Genomic DNA, 20,531 nt, shown 5'->3' with positions numbered 1-20,531 from the left:
GTTAGTGTGTGAGGGTCTAGCTAGTGTGTGAGGGTGAAGTTAGTGTGTGAGGGTCTAGTTAGTGTGTGTGGGTCTAGCTAGTGTGTGAGGGTGAAGTTAGTGTGTGTGGGTCTAGTTAGTGTGTGTGGGTCTAGCTAGTGTGTGAGGGTGTAGTTAGTGTGTGAGGGTCTAGCTAGTGTGTGAGGGTGAAGTTAGTGTGTGAGGGTCTAGTTAGTGTGTGTGGGTCTAGCTAGCGTGTGAGGGTGTAGTTAGTGTGTGAGGGGGTAGTTAGTGTGTGTGGGTCTAGCTAGCGTGTGAGGGTGTAGTTAGTGTGTGTGGGTCTAGTTAGTGTGTGTGGGTCTAGTTACTGTGTGTGGGTCTAGCTAGTGTGTGAGGGTGTAGTTAGTGTGTGAGGGTGTAGTTAGTGTGTGTGGGTCTAGCTAGTGTGTGAGGGTGTAGTTAGTGTGTGTGGGTCTAGCTAGTGTGTGAGGGTGTAGTTAGTGTGTGTGGGTCTAGCTAGTGTGTGAGGGTGTAGTTAGTGTGTGTGGGTGTAGTTAGTGTGTGTGGGTCTAGCTAGTGTGTGAGGGTGTAGTTAGTGTGTGTGGGTGTAGTTAGTGTGTGTGGGTCTAGTTAGTGTGTGTGAGTCTAGTTAGTGTGTGTGGGTCTAGTTAGTGTGAGTGGGTCTAGTTAGTGTGTGTGAGTCTAGTTAGTGTGTGTGGGTCTAGTTAGTGTGTGTGAGTCTAGTTACTGTGTGTGGGTCTAGCTAGTGTGTGTGGGTGTAGTTAGTGTGTGTGGGTGTAGTTAGTGTGTGTGGGTCTAGTTAGTGTGTGTGAGTCTAGTTACTGTGTGTGGGTCTAGCTAGTGTATGTGGGTGTAGTTAGTGTGTGTGGGTGTAGTAGTGTGTGTGGGTCTAGTGAGTGTGTGTAGGTGTAGCTAGTGTGTGTGGGTGTAGTTGTGTGTGAGGGTCTAGTTAGTGTGAGTGGGTCTAGTGAGTGTGTGTGGGTCTAGTGAGTGTGTGGGTGTAGGTAGTTTGTGAGGGTCTAGTTAGTGAGTGTGGATCTAGTGAGTGTGTGGGTGTAGGTAGTTTGTGAGGGTCTAGTTAGTGTGTGTGGGTCTAGTGAGTGTGTGTGGGTGTAGTTAGTGTGTGTGGGTGTAGTTAGTGTGTGTGGGTGTAGTTAATGTGAGTGAGTCTAGTTAGTGTGTGTGGGTCTAGTTAGTGTGTGTGGGTCTAGTTAGTGTGTGAGGGTCTAGTTAGTGTGTGTGGGTCTAGTTAGTGTGTGAGGGTCTAGTTAGTGTGTGTGGGTCTAGTTAGTGTGTGTGGGTCTAGTTAGTGTGTGAGGGTGTAGTTAGTGTGTGTGGGTCTAGTTAGTGTGTGAGGGTCTAGTTAGTGTGTGTGGGTCTAGTTAGTGTGTGTGGGTCTAGTTAGTGTGTGAGGGTCTAGTTAGTGTGTGTGGGTCTAGTTAGTGTGTGTGGGTCTAGTTAGTGTGTGAGGGTCTAGTTAGTGTGTGTGGGTCTAGTTAGTGTGTGAGGGTCTAGTTAGTGTGTGTGGGTCTAGTTAGTGTGTGTGGGTCTAGTTAGTGTGTGAGGGTCTAGTTAGTGTGTGTGGGTCTAGTTAGTGTGTGTGGGTCTAGTTAGTGTGTGAGGGTCTAGTTAGTGTGAGTGTGTCTAGTTAGTGTGAGTGGGTGTAGTTAGTGTGTGTGGGTCTAGTTAGTGTGTGTGGGTGTAGTTAGTGTGAGTGGGTCTAGTTAGTGTGAGTGGGTCTAGTTAGTGTGAGTGGGTGTAGTTAGTGTGTGTGGGTCTAGTTAGTGTGTGTGGGTCTAGTTAGTGTGAGTGTGTCTAGTTAGCGTGTGTGGGTCTAGTTAGTGTGAGTGTGTCTAGTTAGTGTGTGTGGGTCTAGTTAGTGTGTGTGGGTCTAGTTAGTGTGAGTGGGTCTAGTTAGTGTGTGTGGGTCTAGTTAGTGTGTGTGGGTCTAGTTAGTGTGTGTGGGTGTAGTTAGTGTGTGTGGGTGTAGTTAGTGTGAGTGGGTGTAGTTAGTGTGTGTGGGTCTAGTTAGTGTGTGTGGGTCTAGTTAGTGTGTGTGGGTCTAGTTAGTGTGTGTGGGTGTAGTTAGTGTGTGTGGGTGTAGTTAGTGTGAGTGGGTGTAGTTAGTGTGTGAGGGTGTAGTTAGTGTGTGTGGGTCTAGTTAGTGTGTGTGGGTCTAGTTAGTGTGTGGGTCTAGTTAGTGTGTGTGGGTGTAGTTAGTGTGTGTGGGTGTAGTTAGTGTGTGTGGGTGTAGTTAGTGTGAGTGGGTGTAGTTAGTGTGTGTGGGTCTAGTTAGTGTGTGTGGGTGTAGTTAGTGTGTGTGGGTCTAGTTAGTGTGTGTGGGTCTAGTTAGTGTGTGTGGGTGTAGTTAGTGTGTGTGGGTCTAGTTAGTGTGTGTGGGTCTAGTTAGTGTGTGTGGGTCTAGTTAGTGTGTGTGGGTGTAGTTAGTGTGTGTGGGTCTAGTTATTGTGTGTGGGTCTAGTTAGTGTGTGTGCGTGTAGTTAGTGTGTGTGGGTGTAGTTCGTGTGTGTGGGTGTAGTTAGTGTGAGTGGGTGTAGTTAGTGTGTGTGGGTCTAGTTAGTGTGTGTGGGTCTAGTTAGTGTGTGTGGGTCTAGTTAGTGTGTGTGGGTGTAGTTAGTGTGAGTGGGTGTAGTTAGTGTGTGTGGGTCTAGTTAGTGTGTGAGGGTCTAGTTAGTGTGTGTGGGTCTAGTTAGTGTGTGTGGGTGTAGTTAGTGTGTGTGGGTCTAGTTAGTGTGTGTGGGTGTAGTTAGTGTGTGTGGGTGTAGTTAGTGTGTGTGGGTGTAGTTAGTGTGTGTGGGTGTAGTTAGTGTGAGTGGGTGTAGTTAGTGTGTGTGGGTCTTGTTAGTGTGTGTGGGTCTAGTTAGTGTGTGTGGGTGTAGTTAGTGTGAGTGGGTGTAGTTAGTGTGTGTGGGTCTAGTTAGTGTGTGTGGGTGTAGTTAGTGTGAGTGGGTGTAGTTAGTGTGAGTGGGTGTAGTTAGTGTGTGTGGGTCTAGTTAGTGTGTGTGGGTGTAGTTAGTGTGAGTGGGTGAAGTTAGTGTGTGTGGGTCTAGCTAGCGTGTGAGGGTGTAGTTAGTGTGTGTGGGTCTAGTTAGTGTGTATGGGTCTAGTTAGAGTGTGAGGGTCTAGTTAGTGTGAGTGGGTCTAGTTAGTGTGTGTGGGTCTAGTTAGTGTGTGTGGGTCTAGTTAGTGTGTGTGGGTGTAGTTAGTGTGAGTGGGTCTAGTTAGTGTGTGTGGGTCTAGTTAGTGTGAGTGGGTGTAGTTAGTGTGAGTGGGTGTAGTTAGTGTGTGTGGGTGTAGTTAGTGTGTGTGGGTGTAGTTAGTGTGAGTGGGTGTAGTTAGTGTGTGTGGGTCTAGTTAGTGTGTGTGGGTCTAGTTAGTGTGTGTGGGTCTAGTTAGTGTGTGTGGGTGTAGTTAGTGTGAGTGGGTCTAGTTAGTGTGTGTGGGTCTAGTTAGTGTGTGTGGGTCTAGTTAGTGTGAGTGGGTCTAGTTAGTGTGAGTGGGTCTAGTTAGTGTGAGTGGGTCTAGTTAGTGTGTGTGGGTCTAGTTAGTGTGTGTGGGTCTAGTTAGTGTGTGTGGGTCTAGTTAGTGTGTGTGGGTCTAGTTAGTGTGTGTGGGTCTAGTTAGTGTGTGAGGGTCTAGTTAGTGTGTGTGGGTCTAGTTAGTGTGTGAGGGTCTAGTTAGTGTGTGAGGGTCTAGTTAGTGTGTGAGGGTCTAGTTAGTGTGTGTGGGTCTAGTTAGTGTGTGTGGGTCTAGTTAGTGTGTGTGGGTCTAGTTAGTGTGTGTGGGTCTAGTTAGTGTGTGTGGGTCTAGTTAGTGTGTGTGGGTCTAGTTAGTGTGTGAGGGTCTAGTTAGTGTGTGAGGGTTTAGTTAGTGTGAGTGGGTCTAGTTAGTGTGTGTGGGTCTAGTTAGTGTGAGTGGGTCTAGTTAGTGTGTGTGGGTCTAGTTAGTGTGTGTGGGTCTAGTTAGTGTGTGTGGGTCTAGTTAGTGTGTGTGGGTCTAGTTAGTGTGTGTGGGTCTAGTTAGTGTGTGAGGGTCTAGTTAGTGTGTGTGGGTCTAGTTAGTGTGTGTGGGTCTAGTTAGTGTGTGTGGGTCTAGTTAGTGTGTGTGGGTCTAGTTAGTGTGTGTGGGTCTAGTTAGTGTGTGTGTGGGTCTAGCTAGTGTGTGAGGGTGTAGTTAGTGTGTGTGGGTCTAGTTAGTGTGAGTGGGTCTAGTTAGTGTGTGTGGGTCTAGTTAGTGTGTGTGGGTCTAGTTAGTGTGTGTGGGTCTAGTTAGTGTGTGTGGGTCTAGTTAGTGTGTGTGGGTCTAGTTAGTGTGTGTGGGTCTAGTTAGTGTGTGTGGGTCTAGTTAGTGTGTGTGGGTCTAGTTAGTGTGTGTGGGTCTAGTTAGTGTGTGTGGGTCTAGTTAGTGTGTGTGGGTCTAGTTAGTGTGTGTGGGTCTAGTTAGTGTGTGTGGGTCTAGTTAGTGTGTGTGGGTCTAGTTAGTGTGTGTGGGTCTAGTTAGTGTGTGTGGGTCTAGTTAGTGTGTGTGGGTCTAGTTAGTGTGTGTGGGTCTAGTTAGTGTGTGTGGGTCTAGTTAGTGTGAGTGGGTCTAGTTAGTGTGTGTGGGTCTAGTTAGTGTGTGTGGGTCTAGTTAGTGTGTGTGGGTCTAGTTAGTGTGTGTGGGTCTAGTTAGTGTGTGTGGGTCTAGTTAGTGTGTGTGGGTCTAGTTAGTGTGTGTGGGTCTAGTTAGTGTGTGTGGGTCTAGTTAGTGTGTGTGGGTCTAGTTAGTGTGTGTGGGTCTAGTTAGTGTGTGTGGGTCTAGTTAGTGTGTGTGGGTCTAGTTAGTGTGTGTGGGTCTAGTTAGTGTGTGTGGGTCTAGTTAGTGTGTGTGGGTCTAGTTAGTGTGTGTGGGTCTAGTTAGTGTGTGTGGGTCTAGTTAGTGTGTGTGGGTCTAGTTAGTGTGTGTGGGTCTAGTTAGTGTGTGTGGGTCTAGTTAGTGTGTGGGTCTAGTTAGTGTGTGGGTCTAGTTAGTGTGTGTGGGTCTAGTTAGTGTGTGTGGGTCTAGTTAGTGTGTGTGGGTCTAGTTAGTGTGTGGGTCTAGTTAGTGTGTGGGTCTAGTTAGTGTGTGTGGGTCTAGTTAGTGTGTGTGGGTCTAGTTAGTGTGTGTGGGTCTAGTTAGTGTGTGGGTCTAGATAGTGTGTGTGGGTCTAGTTAGTGTGTGGGTCTAGTTAGTGTGTGTGGGTCTAGTTAGTGTGAGTGGGTCTAGTTAGTGTGTGGGTCTAGTTAGTGTGTGTGGGTCTAGTTAGTGTGTGGGTCTAGTTAGTGTGTGTGGGTCTAGTTAGTGTGTGGGTCTAGTTAGTGTGTGTGGGTCTAGTTAGTGTGTGTGGGTCTAGTTAGTGTGTGGGTCTAGTTAGTGTGTGTGGGTCTAGTTAGTGTGAGTGGGTCTAGTTAGTGTGAGTGGGTCTAGTTAGTGTGTGTGGGTCTAGTTAGTGTGTGTGGGTCTAGTTAGTGTGAGTGGGTCTAGTTAGTGTGAGTGGGTCTAGTTAGTGTGAGTGGGTCTAGTTAGTGTGTGTGGGTCTAGTTAGTGTGAGTGGGTCTAGTTAGTGTGTGTGGGTCTAGTTAGTGTGAGTGGGTCTAGTTAGTGTGAGTGGGTCTAGTTAGTGTGTGTGGGTCTAGTTAGTGTGAGTGGGTCTAGTTAGTGTGAGTGGGTCTAGTTAGTGTGAGTGGGTCTAGTTAGTGTGAGTGGGTCTAGTTAGTGTGAGTGGGTCTAGTTAGTGTGTGGGTCTAGTTAGTGTGTGTGGGTCTAGTTAGTGTGAGTGGGTCTAGTTAGTGTGTGTGGGTCTAGTTAGTGTGAGTGGGTCTAGTTAGTGTGTGTGGGTCTAGTTAGTGTGAGTGGGTCTAGTTAGTGTGAGTGGGTCTAGTTAGTGTGAGTGGGTCTAGTTAGTGTGAGTGGGTCTAGTTAGTGTGAGTGGGTCTAGTTAGTGTGAGTGGGTCTAGTTAGTGTGTGTGGGTCTAGTTAGTGTGTGTGGGTCTAGTTAGTGTGAGTGGGTCTAGTTAGTGTGTGGGTGTAGATAGTGTGTGTGTCTAGCTAGTTTGTGTGCGTGTAGTTAGTGTGAGTGGGTCAAGTTAGTGTGAGTGGGTCTAGTTAGTGTGTGGGTCTAGTTAGTGTGTGGGTCTAGTTAGTGTGTGTGGGTCTAGTTAGTGTGTGGGTCTAGTTAGTGTGTGGGTCTAGTTAGTGTGTGTGGGTCTAGTTAGTGTGTGTGGGTCTAGTTAGTGTGTGGGTCTAGTTAGTGTGTGGGTCTAGTTAGTGTGTGTGGGTCTAGTTAGTGTGTGGGTCTAGTTAGTGTGAGTGGGTCAAGTTAGTGTGAGTGGGTCTAGTTAGTGTGTGGGTCTAGTTAGTGTGTGTGGGTCTAGTTAGTGTGTGGGTCTAGTTAGTGTGAGTGGGTCAAGTTAGTGTGAGTGGGTCTAGTTAGTGTGTGGGTCTAGTTAGTGTGTGGGTCTAGTTAGTGTGTGTGGGTCTAGTTAGTGTGAGTGGGTCTAGTTAGTGTGTGGGTCTAGTTAGTGCGAGTGGGTCTAGTTAGTGTGAGTGGGTCTAGTTAGTGTGTGGGTCTAGTTAGTGTGTGTGGGTCTAGTTAGTATGAGTGGGTCTAGTTAGTGTGTGGGTCTAGTTAGTGTGAGTGGGTCTAGTTAGTGTGTGTGGGTCTAGTTAGTGTGTGTGGGTCTAGTTAGTGTGTGTGGGTCTAGTTAGTGTGTGTGGGTCTAGTTAGTGTGAGTGAGTCAGCAACACAGTGCCAGAAACACTCACAGTGTCAGGAATACTCACAGTGTCAGCAACACAGTGTCACCAGCACAGTGTCACCAACACAGTGTCACCAACACAGTGTCACCAACACAGTGTCACCAACACAGTGTCACCAACACAGTGTCAACAACACAGTGTCACCAACACAGTGTCACCAACACAGTGTCAACAACACAGTGTCACCAACACAGTGTCAGCAACACAGTGTCAGCAACACAGAGTCAGCAACACAGAGTCAGCAACACAGTGTCAGCAACGCAGTGTCAGCAACACAGTGTCAGCAACACAGTGTCAGCAACACAGTGTCAGAAACACAGTGTCACCAACACAGAGTGAGCAACACAGTGTCAGCAACACAGAGTCAGCAACAGAGAGTCAGCAACACAGAGTCAGCAACACAGAGTCAGCAACACAGTGTCAGCAACACAGAGTCAGCAACACAGAGTCAGCAACACAGAGTCAGCAACACAGAGTCAGCAACACAGTGTCAGCAACACAGTGTCAGCAACACAGTGTCAGCAACACAGAGTCAGCAACACAGAGTCAGCAACACAGAGTCAGCAACACAGTGTCAGCAACACAGTGTCACCAACACAGTGTCAGCAACACAGCGTCAGCAACACAGTGTCAGCAACACAGTGTCAGCAACACAGTGTCAGCAACACAGAGTCAGCAACACAGTGTCAGCAACACAGTGTCAGCAACACAGAGTCAGCAACACAGTGTCAGCAACACAGTGTCAGCAACACAGTGTCAGCAACACAGAGTCAGCAACACAGAGTCAGCAACACAGAGTCAGCAACACAGTGTCAGCAACACAGTGTCAGCAACACAGTGTCAGCAACACAGTGTCAGCAACACAGTGTCAGCAACACAGTGTCAGCAACACAGTGTCAGCAACACAGAGTCAGCAACACAGTGTCAGCAACACAGTGTCAGCAACACAGTGTCAGCAACACAGTGTCAGCAACACAGTGTCAGCAACACAGTGTCAGCAACACAGCGTCAGCAACACAGTGTCAGCAACACAGTGTCAGCAACGCAGTGTCAGCAACACAGTGTCAGCAACACAGTGTCAGCAACACAGTGTCAGCAACACAGTGTCAACAACACAGAGTCAGCAACACAGAGTCAGCAACACAGAGTCAGCAACACAGAGTCAGCAACACAGTGTCAGCAACACAGTGTCACCAACACAGTGTCAGCAACACAGCGTCAGCAACACAGTGTCAGCAACACAGTGTCAGCAACACAGTGTCAGCAACACAGAGTCAGCTACACAGTGTCAGCAACAGTGTCAACAACACAGAGTCAGCAACACAGTGTCAGCAACACAGTGTCAGCAACACAGCGTCAGCAACACTGTCAGCAACACAGTGTCAGCAACACAGTGTCAGCAACACAGTGTCAACAACACTCACAGTGTCAGCAACACAGCGTCAACAACACAGTGTCAGCAACACAGTGTCACCAACACAGTGTCACCAACACAGTGTCAGCAACACAGCGTCCATAACACAGTGTCAGCAACACAGTGTCAGCAACACAGTGTCAGCAACACAGAGTCAGCAACACAGTGTCAGCAACACAGTGTCAGCAACACAGTGTCACCAACACAGTGTCAGCAACACAGCGTCCATAACACAGTGTCAGCAACACAGTGTCAGCAACACAGTGTCAGCAACACAGAGTCAGCAACACAGTGTCAGCAACACAGTGTCAGCAACACAGTGTCAGCAACACTAACATCATCACACAAAGGGAAACTTACTTGGGCTTCTATATTTAACTCCGCCGCCTCTCCCTCTCTCTCTCTCTCTCTCTCTCTCCTTCCCTCCCTCTCTCTCATCTCTCTCAGCAGGGAGGTGAGACACCATCAGGTCTCATCTTGTCTCTCATCATACTGAATACTTACAAGTGAAATGGAAAATATTGTATTTCTTCTTTGACATATCTCACGCAATGTGAGAGAGGGAGAGAGAGAGAGGGAGAGGGAGGGAAAGAGAGGGGAAGGGAAGAGAGAGTGAGGAAGGGAGACAGAGAGAGGGAGGGGGAGGGAGGGAGGGAGGGAGAGAGAGAGAGAGAGAGAGAGAGAGAGAGAGGAAGGGAGAGAGAGAGAGAGAGATGGAGGGAGAGAGAGAGGAAGGGAGAGAGAGAGGAAGGGAGAGAGAGAGAGAGAGAGGGAGGGAGGGAGGGAGGGAGGGAGATAGGGAAAGGAAGCAAAGTATCCTTGGATCAAGAGCCTTTCAAAAGAGTAAAGAAACCAGGCTGGTGACGTCACAGGTGTAAACAAAGTTGACGTCACAGGTGTAAACAAACCAAGCTAGTGACGTCACAGGTGTAAACAAACCAAGCTAGTGACGTCACAGGTGCTAACAAACCAAGCTAGTGGTGTCACAGGTGTAAACAAACCAAGCTGGTGATGTCACAGGTGTAAACAAACCAAGCTGGTGATGTCACAGGTGTAAACAAACCAGGGAGCCGACGTCACAGGTGCTAACAAACCAAGCTAGTGACGTCACATTTGTAAACAGAGTAGGTTGGTGACGTCACAGGTGTAAACAAACTAAGCTAGTGACATCACGGGTGTAAACAAAAAAGGTTAGTGACGTCACAGATGTAAACAAACGAGGCTGGTGATATCACAGGTGTAAACAAAACTAAGCAACTAAGCTAATGACGTCACAGGTGTAAACAAACCAGGATGGTGACGTCACAGGTATAAACAAGCTGAGCTCTTGATGTCACAGATGTAAACAAACCAGGCTAGTGACGTCACAGATGTAAACAAACCAGGCTAGTGACGTCACAGGTGTAAACAAATTAAACTAGTGACGTCACAGATGTAAACAATAACATGAGGGTGCACCAAAAGGCGTCCAAGAGGAAGTGACGTCACTTGATGTCAACATGGCGTCTTTTTCGAGGGTATGGGGCGGGGGGGGACAATTTGAGGTAGAGGAGTGGCAGGGGGTGGCAGGGAAGGTAGGGGGGAGGGGGTGGCAGGGAAGGTAGGGGGGAGGGGGTGGCAGGGGGTGCCAGGGAAGGTAGGGGGGGAGGGGGTGGCAGGGGGTGCCAGGGACGGTAGGGGGGGAGGGGGTGGCAGGGGGTGCCAGGGAAGGTAGGGGGGGGAGGGGCACGATATGCTTTTAGCACAGTAGAAGTCATTGCCCAGACAGGTATCTTTAGTCCAACCCAGTAAGGTAATTCCCATACTTCTCTCTCTCTCTCTCTCTCTCTCACACACACCTTACACCTACTGTCCCTTTTCATCTAGTAATAAGTAGTTTACCGGGTGTTAGATGATTGTCATATATGTATATATATATATATATATATATATATATATATATATATATATATATATATATATATATATATATATATATATATATATATATATATATATACATATATATATATATATATATATATATATATATATATATATATATATATATATATATATATATATATATATATATATATATATATATATATATTTATATATATATATATACGACTTTTTTGTCAATCCTTTTACCTTTAGAGGTAAGAGAGACAGAGGGTATGGGCGTGAAGTGTGGGGCAAATGGGCGTGTGGGCGTGAGAGACTGTGGGTGTGTGGGGGCCAAGACGGCAGTAAGGTACAGTGAAGAGTTATGTGGTAACTAAAGTATGTAGTCTTGTAGTCTTGTAGACTTGTAGTCTTGTAGCCTTGTAGTCTTGTAGTCTTGTAGTCTTGTAGTCTTGTAGTCTTGTAGTCTTGTAGCCTTATAGTCTTGTAGTCTTCTAGTCTTGTAGCCTTGTAGTCTTGTAGTCTTGTAGTCTTGTAGCCTTGTAGCCTTGTAGTCTTGTAGCCTTGTAGTCTTGTAGTCTTGTAGTCTTGTAGCCTTATAGTTTTGTAGTCTTGTAGTCTTGTAGTCTTGTAGTCTTGTAGCCTTGTAGTCTTGTAGTCTTGTAATCTTGTAGCCTTGTAGCCTTGTAGCCTTGTAGTCTTGTAGCCTTGTAGTCTTGTAGTCTTGTAGTCTTGTAGTCTTGTAGTCTTGCAGTCTTGTAGTCTTGCAGTCTTGTAGCCTTGTAGTCTTGTAGTCTTGTAGTCTTGTAGTCTTGTAGTCTTGTAGTCTTGCAGTCTTGTAGTCTTGTAGTCTTGTAGTCTTGCAGTCTTGTAGTCTTGTAGTCTTGTAGTCTTGTAGTCTTGTAGCCTTGTAGCCTTGTAGCCTTGTAGTCTTGTAGTCTTGTAGTCTTGTAGTCTCGTAGCCTTGTAGCCTTGTAGTCTTGTAGTCTTGTAGCCTTGTAGCCTTGTAGCCTTGTAGTCTTGCAGTCTTGTAGTCTTGCAGTCTTGTAGCCTTGTAGCCTTGTAGCCTTGTAGTCTTGTAGCCTTGTAGTCTTGTAGTCTTGCAGTCTTGCAGTCTTGTAGTCTTGCAGTCTTGTAGTCTTGTAGTCTTGCAGTCTTGTAGTCTTGTAGTCTTGTAGTCTTGTAATCTTGTAGTCTTGTAGTCTTGTAGTCTTGCAGTCTTGTAGTCTTGCAGTCTTGTAGCCTTGTAGTCTTGTAGTCTTGTAGTCTTGTAGCCTTGTAGCCTTGTAGTCTTGCAGTCTTGTAGTCTTGCAGTCTTGTAGTCTTGTAGTCTTGTAGTCTTGTAGTCTTGTAGCCTTGTAGCCTTGTAGTCTTGTAGCCTTGTAGTCTTGTAGTCTTGTAGCCTTGTAGCCTTGTAGTCTTGTAGTCTTGTAGCCTTGTAGTCTTGTAGCCTTGTAGTCTTGTAGACTTGTAGCCTTGTAGCCTTGTAGTCTTGTAGACTAGTAGTCTTGCAGTCTTGTAGCCTTGTAGTCTTGTAGTCTTGTAGTCTTGTAGTCTTGTAGTCTTGTAGTCTTATAGTCTTGTAGTCTTGTAGTCTTGTAGCCTTGTAGTCTTGTAGTCTTGTAGTCTTGTAGTCTTGTAGTCTTGTAGTCTTGTAGCCTTGTAGCCTTGTAGTCTTGTAGTCTTGTAGTCTTGTAGCCTTATAGTCTTGTAGTCTTGTAGTCTTGTAGTCTTGTAGTCTTGTAGTCTTGTAGCCTTGTAGCCTTGTAGCCTTGTAGTCTTGTAGCCTTGTAGTCTTGTAGTCTTGTAGTCTTGTAGTCTTGCAGTCTTGTAGTCTTGCAGTCTTGTAGCCTTGTAGTCTTGTAGTCTTGTAGTCTTGTAGTCTTGTAGTCTTGTAGTCTTGTATAGTCTTGTAGCCTTGTAGCCTTGTAGCCTTGTAGTCTTGTAGTCTTGTAGTCTTGTAGTCTTGCAGTCTTGTAGCCTTGTAGTCTTGTAGTCTTGTAGTCTTGTAGTCTTGTAGCCTTGTAGTCTTGTAGTCTTGTAGTCTTGTAGTCTTGTAGTCTTGCAGTCTTGTAGCCTTGTAGCCTTGTAGTCTTGTAGCCTTGTAGTCTTGTAGTCTTGTAGTCTTGCAGTCTTGTAGTCTTGCAGTCTTGTAGTCTTGTAGTCTTGCAGTCTTGTAGTCTTGTAGTCTTGTAGTCTTGTAGTCTTGTAGTCTTGTAGTCTTGCAGTCTTGTAGTCTTGTAGTCTTGCAGTCTTGTAGTCTTGCAGTCTTGTAGCCTTGTAGTCTTGTAGTCTTGTAGTCTTGTAGCCTTGTAGCCTTGTAGTCTTGCAGTCTTGTAGTCTTGCAGTCTTGTAGTCTTGTAGTCTTGTAGTCTTGTAGTCTTGTAGCCTTGTAGTCTTGTAGCCTTGTAGTCTTGTAGTCTTGTAGCCTTGTAGCCTTGTAGTCTTGTAGTCTTGTAGCCTTGTAGTCTTGTAGCCTTGTAGTCTTGTAGTCTTGTAGCCTTGTAGCCTTGTAGTCTTGTAGACTTGTAGTCTTGCAGTCTTGTAGCCTTGTAGTCTTGTAATCTTGTAGTCTTGCAGTCTTGTAGTCTTGTAGTCTTGTAGTCTTGTAGTCTTGTAGTCTTGTAGTCTTGCAGTCTTGTAGTCTTGTAGTCTTGTAGTCTTGTAGCCTTGTAGTCTTGTAGTCTTGCAGTCTTGTAGTCTTGTAGTCTTGTAGCCTTGTAGTCTTGTAGTCTTGTAGTCTTGTAGTCTTGTAGTCTTGCAGTCTTGTAGTCTTGCAGTCTTGTAGCCTTGTAGTCTTTTAGTCTTGTAGTCTTGCAGTCTTGTAGTCTTGTAGTCTTGTAGTCTTGCAGTCTTGTAGTCTTGTAGTCTTGTAGTCTTGTAGTCTTGTAGTCTTGCAGTCTTGTAGTCTTGTAGTCTTGTAGTCTTGTAGTCTTGTAGTCTTGCAGTCTTGTAGCCTTGCAGTCTTTTAGTCTTGTAGTCTTGTAGTCTTGTAGCCTTGTAGTCTTTTAGTCTTGTAGTCTTGCAGTCTTGTAGTCTTGTAGTCTTGTAGTCTTGTAGTCTTGCAGTCTTGTAGTCTTGTAGTATTGTAGTCTTGTAGTCTTGTAGTCTTGCAGTCTTGTAGTCTTGTAGTCTTGTAGTCTTGTAGTCTTGTAGTCTTGTAGTCTTGTAGTCTTGCAGTCTTGTAGTCTTGTAGTCTTGTAGTCTTGCAGTCTTGTAGTCTTGCAGTCTTGTAGTCTTGTAGTTTTGTAGTCTTGTAGTCTTGCAGTCTTGTAGTCTTGTAGTCTTGTAGTCTTGTACTCTTGTAGTCTTGTAGTCTTGTAGTCTTGTAGTCTTGTAGTCTTGTAGTCTTGCAGTCTTGTAGTCTTGTAGTCTTGTAGTCTTGTAGTCTTGTAGTCTTGTAGTCTTGCAGTCTTGTAGTCTTGTAGTCTTGTAGTCTTGCAGTCTGGTAGTCTTGTAGTCTTGTAGTCTTGTAGTCTTGCAGTCTTGTAGTCTTGTAGTCTTGTAGTCTTGCAGTCTTGTAGTCTTGCAGTCTTGTAGTCTTGTAGTTTTGTAGTCTTGTAGTCTTGCAGTCTTGTAGTCTTGTAGTCTTGTAGTCTTGTACTCTTGTAGTCTTGTAGTCTTGTAGTCTTGTAGTCTTGTAGTCTTGTAGTCTTGCAGTCTTGTAGTCTTGTAGTCTTGTAGTCTTGCAGTCTTGTAGTCTTGTAGTCTTGTAGTCTTTTAGTCTTGTAGTCTTGTAGTCTTGTAGTCTTGTAGTCTTGTAGTCTTTTAGTCTTGTAGTCTTGTAGTCTTGTAGTCTTGTAGTCTTCCAGTCTTGTAGCCTTGTAGTCTTTTAGTCTTGTAGTCTTGTAGTCTTGTAGTCTTGTAGTCTTGTAGTCTTGCAGTCTTGTAGCCTTGTAGTGTTGTAGTCTTGTAGTCTTGTAGTCTTGTAGTCTTGTAGTCTTGTAGTCTTGTAGTCTTGTAGCCTTGTAGTCTTGTAGTCTTGTAGTCTTGTAGTCTTGTAGCCTTGTAGTCTTGTAGTCTTGTAGTCTTGTAGTCTTGTAGCCTAGTAGTCTTGTAGCCTTGTAGTCTTGTAGTCTTGTAGCCTTGTAGTCTTGTAGTCTTGTAGTCTTGTAGTCTTGTAGTCTTGTAGTCTTGTAGTCTTGCAGTCTTGTAGTCTTGTAGTCTTGTATAGTCTTGTAGCCTTGTAGCCTTGTAGCCTTGTAGTCTTGTAGTCTTGTAGTCTTGTAGTCTTGCAGTCTCGTAGCCTTGTAGCCTTGTAGTCTTGTAGTCTTGTAGTCTTGTAGCCTTGTAGCCTTGTAGCCTTGTAGTCTTGCAGTCTTGTAGTCTTGCAGTCTTGTAGCCTTGTAGCCTTGTAGTCTTGTAGCCTTGTAGTCTTGTAGTCTTGTAGTCTTGCAGTCTTGTAGTCTTGCAGTCTTATAGTCTTGTAGTCTTGCAGTCTTGTAGTCTTGTAGTCTTGTAGTCTTGTAGTCTTGTAGTCTTGTAGTCTTGTAGTCTTGTAGTCTTGCAGTCTTGTAGTCTTGCAGTCTTGTAGCCTTGTAGTCTTGTAGTCTTGTAGTCTTGTAGCCTTGTAGCCTTGTAGTCTTGCAGTCTTGTAGTCTTGCAGTCTTGTAGTCTTGTAGTCTTGTAGTCTTGTAGTCTTGTAGCCTTGTAGTCTTGTAGCCTTGTAGTCTTGTAGTCTTGTAGCCTTGTAGCCTTGTAGTCTTGTAGTCTTGTAGCCTTGTAGTCTTGTAGCCTTGTAGTCTTGTAGTCTTGTAGCCTTGTAGCCTTGTAGTCTTGTAGACTTGTAGTCTTGCAGTCTTGTAGCCTTGTAGTCTTGTAATCTTGTAGTCTTGCAGTCTTGTAGTCTTGTAGTCTTGTAGTCTTGTAGTCTTGTAGTCTTGTAGTCTTGTAGTCTTGTAGTCTTGCAGTCTTGTAGTCTTGTAGTCTTGTAGTCTTGTAGCCTTGTAGTCTTGTAGTCTTGCAGTCTTGTAGTCTTGTAGTCTTGTAGCCTTGTAGTCTTGTAGTCTTGTAGTCTTGTAGTCTTGTAGTCTTGCAGTCTTGTAGTCTTGCAGTCTTGTAGTCTTGTAGTCTTGTAGCCTTGTAGTCTTTTAGTCTTGTAGTCTTGCAGTCTTGTAGTCTTGTAGTCTTGTAGTCTTTTAGTCTTGTAGTCTTGTAGTCTTGTAGTCTTGTAGTCTTGTAGTCTTGCAGTCTTGTAGTCTTGTAGTCTTGTAGTCTTGTAGTCTTGTAGTCTTGCAGTCTTGTAGCCTTGTAGTCTTTTAGTCTTGTAGTCTTGTAGTCTTGTAGCCTTGTAGTCTTTTAGTCTTGTAGTCTTGCAGTCTTGTAGTCTTGTAGTCTTGTAGTCTTGTAGTCTTGTAGTCTTGCAGTCTTGTAGTCTTGTAGTCTTGTAGTCTTGTAGTCTTGTAGTCTTGTAGTCTTCCTGCAGTCTTGCAGTCTTCCTGCAGTCTTGTAGTCTTCCTCCAGTCTTGTAGTCTTCCTCCAGTCTTGTAGTCTTCCTCCAGTCTTGCAGTCTTCCTGCAGTCTTGTAGTCTTCCTCCAGTCTTGCAGTCTTCCTGCAGTCTTGTAGTCTTCCTCCAGTCTTGTAGTCTTCTTGCAGTCTTGTAGTCTTGTAGTCTTGTAGTCTTGTAGTCTTGTAGTCTTGCAGTCTTGTAGTCTTGTAGTCTTGTAGTCTTGTAGTCTTGCAGTCTTGTAGTCTTGTAGTCTTGTAGTCTTTTAGTCTTGTAGTCTTGTAGTCTTGTAGTCTTGTAGTCTTGTAGTCTTGTAGTCTTGCAGTCTTGTAGTCTTGTAGTCTTGTAGTCTTGTAGTCTTGTAGTCTTGTAGTCTTGCAGTCTTGTAGTCTTGTAGTCTTGTAGTCTTGCAGTCTTGTAGTCTTGTAGTCTTGTAGTCTTGTAGTCTTCCTGCAGTCTTGTAGTCTTCCTGCAGTCTTGTAGTCTTCCTCCAGTCTTGCAGTCTTCCTGCAGTCTTGTAGTCTTGTAGTTTTGTAGTCTTGTAGTCTTGCAGTCTTGTAGTCTTGTAGTCTTGTAGTCTTGTACTCTTGTAGTCTTGTAGTCTTGTAGTCTTGTAGTCTTGTAGTCTTGCAGTCTTGTAGTCTTGTAGTCTTGTAGTCTTGGAGTCTTGTAGTCTTGTAGTCTTGTAGTCTTGTAGTCTTGTAGTCTTGTAGTCTTGTAGTCTTGTAGTCTTGTAGTCTTGTAGTCTTGTAGTCTTGTAGTCTTGTAGTCTTGTAGTCTTGTAGTCTTGTAGTCTTGTAGCCTTGTAGTCTTGTAGTCTTGTAGTCTTGTAGTCTTGTAGTCTTGTAGTCTTGTAGTCTTGTAGTCTTGTAGCCTTGTAGTCTTGTAGTCTTGTAGTCTTGTAGTCTTGTAGTCTTGTAGTCTTGTAGTCTTGTAGTCTTGTAGTCTTGTAGTCTTGTAGCCTTGTAGTCTTGTAGTCTTGTAGTCTTGTAGTCTTGTAGCCTTGTAGTCTTGTAGCCTTGTAGTCTTGTTGTCTTGTAACCTTGTAGTCTTGTAGTCTTGTAGTCTTGTAGTCTTGTAGCCTTGTAGTCTTGTAGTCTTGTAGTCTTGTAGTCTTGTAGCCTTGTAGTCTTGTAGCCTTGTAGTCTTGTAGTCTTGTAGCCTTGTAGTCTTGTAGTCTTGTAGTCTTGTAGTCTTGTTGTCTGGGACTAAGTAATCTTCTGGAGAGAGGAATTGTATTAAAGGCTGAGAACCTGAATCTACTCAGAAGAGTGTATGAATCTACTCTGAGTGTTGAGAACCTACTCAGAGAAAGGGTGGTGAACCTACTGACTGTTCCACTGAGTGGTAAGCGGACGTCAGGTTGGTCAGGTGACTGAGGGAGATGTCAGTACCTGAACTGCTAACTGGCACTGCAATTAGTGGTTCCCACTCCATGACGATAACAATATTATAAACGTCTAACAATATAATATAACAATATTACCATTAACATATATATATATACACAAACACTGATCTCTGGCTGAAGGAGACTCGAACCTACGAACCTTGGAACAAGGTACGCAGTGCTATACCAAACTCACCACACTGGACATTACACACTGCCTTCAGCAATGTCAGCCCAGGCTGACACTACTGAAGTCTCCCAGCTCAGACTGACACTACTGAAGTCTCCCAGCTCAGGCTGACACTACTGAAGTCTCCCAGCTCAGGCTGACACTACTGAAGTCTCCCAGCTCAGACTGACACTACTGAAGTCTCCCAGCTCAGGCTGACACTACTGAAGTCTCCCAGCTCAGACTGACACTACTGAAGTCTCCCAGCTCAGACTGACACAACTGAAGTCTCCCAGCTCAGACTGACACTACTGAAGTCTCCCAGCTCAGGCTGACACTACTGAAGTCTCCCAGCTCAGACTGACACTATTGAAGTCTCCCAGCTCAGACTGACACTACTGAAGTCTCCCAGCTCAGATTGACACAACTGAAGTCTCCCAGCTCAGGCTGACACTACTGAAGTCTCCCAGGTCAGACTGACACTACTGAAGTCTCCCAGCTCAGACTGACACTACTGAAGTCTCCCAGCTCAGGCTGACACTACTGAAGTCTCCCAGCTCAGGCTGACACTACTGAAGTCTCCCAGGTCAGACTGACACTACTGAAGTCTCCCAGCTCAGGCTGACACTACTGAAGTCTCCCAGCTCAGACTGACACTACTGAAGTCTCCCAGCTCAGACTGACACTACTGAAGTCTCCCAGCCCAGACTGACACTACTGAAGTCTCCCAGCTCAGACTGACACTACTGAAGTCTCCCAGCTCAGGCTGACACTACTGGAGTCTCCCAGCTCAGACTGACACTACTGAAGTCTCCCAGCCCAGACTGACACTACTGAAGTCTCCCAGCTCAGGCTGACACTACTGAAGTCTCCCAGCTCAGGCTGACACTACTGGAGTCTCCCAGCTCAGGCTGACACTACTGGAGTCTCCCAGCTCAGACTGACACTACTGAAGTCTCCCAGCTCAGACTGACACTACTGAAGTCTCCCAGCTCAGGCTGACACTACTGGAGTCTCCCAGCTCAGACTGACACTACTGAAGTCTCCCAGCTCAGACTGACACTACTGAAGTCTCCCAGCTCAGACTGACACTACTGAAGTCTCCCAGCTCAGACTGACACTACTGAAGTCTCCCAGCTCAGACTGACACTACTGAAGTCTCCCAGCCCAGACTGACACTACTGAAGTCTCCCAGCTCAGACTGACACTACTGAAGTCTCCCAGCTCAGACTGACACTACTGAAGTCTCCCAGCTCAGACTGACACTACTGAAGTCTCCCAGCTCAGACTGACACTACTGAAGTCTCCCAGCTCAGACTGACACTACTGAAGTCTCCCAGCTCAGACTGACACTACTGAAGTCTCCCAGCTCAGACTGACACTACTGAAGTCTCCCAGCTCAGACTGACACTACTGAAGTCTCCCAGCCCAGACTGACACTACTGAAGTCTCCCAGCTCAGACTGACACTACTGAAGTCTCCCAGCTCAGGCTGACACTACTGAAGTCTCCCAGCTCAGACTGACACTACTGAAGTCTCCCAGCTCAGACTGACACTACTGAAGTCTCCCAGCTCAGACTGACACTACTGAAGTCTCCCAGCTCAGGCTGACACTACTGAAGTCTCCCAGCTCAGACTGACACTACTGAAGTCTCCCAGCTCAGACTGACACTACTGAAGTCTCCCAGCCCAGACTGACACTACTGAAGTCTCCCAGCTCAGACTGACACTACTGAAGTCTCCCAGCTCAGGCTGACACTACTGAAGTCTCCCAGCCCAGACTGACACTACTGAAGTCTCCCAGCTCAGGCTGACACTACTGAAGTCTCCCAGCTCAGGCTGACACTACTGAAGTCTCCCAGCTCAGACTGACACTACTGAAGTCTCCCAGCTCAGGCTGACACTACTGAAGTCTCCCAGCTCAGACTGACACTACTGAAGTCTCCCAGCTCAGACTGACACTACTGAAGTCTCCCAGCTCAGACTGACACTACTGAAGTCTCCCAGCTCAGACTGACACTACTGAAGTCTCCCAGCTCAGACTGACACTACTGAAGTCTCCCAGCCCAGACTGACACTACTGAAGTCTCCCAGCTCAGACTGACACTACTGAAGTCTCCCAGCTCAGGCTGACACTACTGAAGTCTCCCAGCTCAGACTGACACTACTGAAGTCTCCCAGCTCAGACTGACACTACTGAAGTCTCCCAGCTCAGACTGACACTACTGAAGTCTCCCAGCTCAGGCTGACACTACTGAAGTCTCCCAGCTCAGACTGACACTACTGAAGTCTCCCAGCTCAGACTGACACTACTGAAGTCTCCCAGCCCAGACTGACACTACTGAAGTCTCCCAGCTCAGACTGACACTACTGAAGTCTCCCAGCTCAGGCTGACACTACTGAAGTCTCCCAGCCCAGACTGACACTACTGAAGTCTCCCAGCTCAGGCTGACACTACTGAAGTCTCCCAGCTCAGGCTGACACTACTGAAGTCTCCCAGCTCAGACTGACACTACTGAAGTCTCCCAGCTCAGGCTGACACTACTGAAGTCTCCCAGCTCAGACTGACACTACTGAAGTCTCCCAGCCCAGACTGACACTACTGAAGTCTCCCAGCTCAGGCTGACACTACTGAAGTCTCCCAGCTCAGGCTGACACTACTGAAGTCTGCCAGCTCAGGCTGACACTACTGAAGTCTCCCAGCTCAGACTGACACTACTGAAGTCTCCCAGCTCAGACTGACACTACTGAAGTCTCCCAGCTCAGACTGACACTACTGAAGTCTCCCAGCTCAGACTGACACTACTGAAGTCTCCCAGCTCAGATTGACACAACTGAAGTCTCCCAGCTCAGGCTGACACTACTGAAGTCTCCCAGGTCAGACTGACACTACTGAAGTCTCCCAGCTCAGACTGACACAACTGAAGTCTCCCAGCTCAGGCTGACACTACTGAAGTCTCCCAGCTCAGGCTGGCACTACTGAAGTCTCCCAGCTCAGGCTGGCACTACTGAAGTCTCCCAGCTCAGGCTGGCACTACTGAAGTCTCCCAGCTCAGGATGGCACTACTGAAGTCACCCAGCTCAGGCTGACACTACTGAAGTCTCCCAGCTCAGACTGACACTACTGAAGTCTCCCAGCTCAGGCTGGCACTACTGAAGTCTCCCAGCTCAGGCTGGCACTACTGAAGTCTCCCAGCTCAGGATGGCACTACTGAAGTCACCCAGCTCAGGCTGACACATCACTCTACTTCCTGTGTGATGATGTCTGGCAGGGAAAAACATTCTGAGTTGAATATTAGTACTTACGAGCAGGTACCACTACCAACAGGTACCACTACCAGCAGGTACCACTAACAGCAGGTACTACTACCAGCAGGCACCACTACCAGCAGGTACCACTACCAGCAGGTACCACTACCAGCAGGT

At 46.3% G+C, this 20,531-nt stretch overlaps 1 protein-coding gene across 4 annotated transcripts in view; it reads left to right on the top strand.

The window, feature by feature from the left end:
• The window catches only part of LOC128699530 (uncharacterized), a 167,977-nt gene that overhangs the window by 19,952 nt on the left and 127,494 nt on the right, over positions 1–20,531 (top strand). The window lies entirely within an intron of this gene.

Source organism: Cherax quadricarinatus, chromosome 61, assembly GCF_038502225.1.
Source record: "Cherax quadricarinatus isolate ZL_2023a chromosome 61, ASM3850222v1, whole genome shotgun sequence".
In the NCBI taxonomy this organism is placed as follows: domain Eukaryota; kingdom Metazoa; phylum Arthropoda; class Malacostraca; order Decapoda; family Parastacidae; genus Cherax; species Cherax quadricarinatus.
The sequence above is the reverse complement of the archived record's forward strand: the minus strand, read 5'-3'. Positions and strand labels throughout refer to the sequence as shown.